Genomic DNA, 2,493 nt, shown 5'->3' with positions numbered 1-2,493 from the left:
GCGCCGGGCACCCCGAGGCGGGCGCGCCGCGGAGCGTCCATGCTGCCGGCGCGGGCGGGCGCCGCGAGCCCCGCACCCTCCCGCCTGCAGGCTGCGCGCGGCCGGCCGGAGGCCACTTACTTGGGGGGCTGCCGACCTCCCGACTCCGTCTGGGGGAAACGAGCGTTGTCACGGCGTCTCCCCTGGGCCCCGCGCCTCCCGGACTGGCGAGGCGCCGCCGCCGCGGAGCCGGGAGGGAGGCTGCGCTCGCGCCCGCGCCCGTCCCGTCGCGCTCTCCTCCGCCGCCTCTTCTTTTCACTATATTATCTTCTCCGTCTCTGCGAGGCGGGTGGGGGCGGGAGGCTTAGGCAGAGAAGAGACGTTTGCCACTTTTCTTCACTCTTTCTCTTCCACTACCCCCCCATCAGCCTTGAAAAAACAATGCTGAAAGCGGTGAAGAACTGGGGAGGTGAAGGTGGGGGGCCGCGTGGGGCAGGCGGAGGGGGGAGGCAGAGGTGATAATAATCGTTGAAAAACTGGTGAAAGCCCCCCAAACAGGGATACGCAGAAAGAGGGGGAAAGGCGGGGGGGTGGGGTGGGGGGTTGGGGGGAAAGAGAAAGAGTCGCTGGTCAGGAAACTTCAAGCGCGGATGAGGTCATTGGTTTAAAAATAAAGAGATGGCGTCACTTGAAACCAATCCCAGTGAATGAACTCAGCGGAGCCCGGGGGAAAGGAGGAGACAGGCGAGGGCAGGGCGCTGGGCGCCGGGCGGGGCCGCGGCCCCCGAGCCCCGCGCGCGCCTCCGCGCCTCGGCCGCGCAGCTCGGGGAGGGGTCGGGGCACGTTCCGCTCCAGGGTTCGGCGGCTCCGAGGCAGGTTCCGCAGGCGCCGCTGGGAGGAGCCGGCGCGGCCAGAGGAGGCGGCCCCACGGCCTCCCCTTCCGCGCCCGCCGCCGCCGCCCCCGGCTCCCAGCCCCGACCCCCGGGCCGGGTCCGCGCCGCGGCCGCGCGCCGGCAGCGCTGCGCCCCGACAGGTATTTCAGGGTCCCCCGGCCCGAGATGCACAGCCTGCGCCTCCTCCTTGGGCTGCTTCCATCTGCCTCCCCAGCGCGCAGAAACGCAAACAATGATTTGAGAGAATTACAAGCGCTCTTGAAACCGTCTGACGAATCCCAAATGCAGGGCACGGCCGTCTGTTAGGAAAGAGAGGTTACAGGTACTTCAAGAAAATCACACCAGTGCTGTCAGGCATTCGGCCATCTGGATGTGTTTGTCGTCGAAAGCCCCCACTTGAATGTTCCTAACTTTCATTATTTCACTCTGCATATATTTACTTAGTTATGCTTACGAGTTTAACGAGTAGGGGCAGCCTAAAATTCTCTTTAAAAATGTTTTCTACTTCGGGCAGCACAGAATCATCTTTAAATCGGACCAGAGGTTCAGTGCCTCTTGAGAGGTGCAAGACCCTGTTGATGTAACGCCACACACTTCGTGCGGTTTTTATTTGGATTCATTAAAACAGCTTGCTTTGGAGACTACATTACACACTTTGGAAACCTGGAGACCTGAGGTGGTGACAAACCAGGACTCGGAATCACTGAATAGGACAATCGGAGCTTTATCCTAGTGTTCTTTGAGCATTTAAGCATGAAGCTGCTTCTACTGAGAAGTACTCACATGGATATCACATAACAAAGATGTGATTAATGACGGAAAAGCACACTGCGAGTGGACTGCTCCGTGAGCCTGGATTTATGTGTAGGAATCATCTGGCTCCTAAACGATTCCATTTGTAAGGTCCTGGATTTGGGACATTGGTCCCTAAAGGCATCTTTGTTGCGGAATGTCCATTTGGACACCGCCTGAGGAACTTTTTTTTAATTGGCAAGAAGCAGGTTTGGGGTGGGTTAGAAAGATGAAAACACCCCCATACTCCTTTTCTACCTTTAAATCCCGCAACTCAAATGCGTTCGTTAGTATTGATAATCGTTTAAGGTTAGTATTGGGGTAAGCCTCTGGGAACTTCTGAGCCATCTTTTGGAGGAGGAGAAGGAGCCCACCTGGAGAAAGGAGGCCGTTGAGCGCTTAGTAAACGCCGTCTGAAGGCCCTAGATGCCGGCCGATGCTCGGCGTCTGCCTTTAACCTCTTTAAGACTTCTGCTGAGGAACCCCTCTCTACCCTTGGTCCCTGTCCTCTGGTGGCCAGGGATGTTACTGCAGCTTCAGTGAGATTTCCTGTGCTTTTTAATAAACCTCTGAAAATCTGCTAACCGTAGACCTGGTGTTCTTAGAACAATTTCTAAGGCGTAGTTGGAAAGGATCTGCATCTCAAATCTGCTTAGTTGGAGGAGGTGGGATTTGGGGGCTGGAGGGGAAAGAGAGAGAACCCTTCTCCTAGAGGTGGAGAGCATGGATCTTGCCTGGAGGAGAGACTCCCAGAGAATTTATGGAGTACCCTTTCCACGCTGCAGCTTCCTCACTTTAACGGACACATCTTGACACCTCTCTCCCCTTT

The 2,493-nt window shown here is 57.0% G+C and overlaps 1 protein-coding gene across 1 annotated transcript in view; it reads right to left on the bottom strand.

Moving 5' to 3' along the window:
- DUSP16 (dual specificity phosphatase 16) overlaps nt 1-2,227 on the bottom strand; it is an 84,483-nt gene extending 82,256 nt beyond the window's left edge. The window contains exon 1 of the mRNA XM_046655626.1: nt 121-2,227. The gene's annotated coding sequence lies outside the window, so the exon portion shown is untranslated. The remainder of the gene's footprint in view (nt 1-120) is intronic.
- Between the last annotated feature and the right edge of the window lie 266 nt (nt 2,228-2,493).

The sequence above is a fragment of the Equus quagga genome, chromosome 1, assembly GCF_021613505.1.
Source record: "Equus quagga isolate Etosha38 chromosome 1, UCLA_HA_Equagga_1.0, whole genome shotgun sequence".
Taxonomy (NCBI): Eukaryota; Metazoa; Chordata; class Mammalia; order Perissodactyla; family Equidae; genus Equus; species Equus quagga.
The sequence above is the reverse complement of the archived record's forward strand: the minus strand, read 5'-3'. Positions and strand labels throughout refer to the sequence as shown.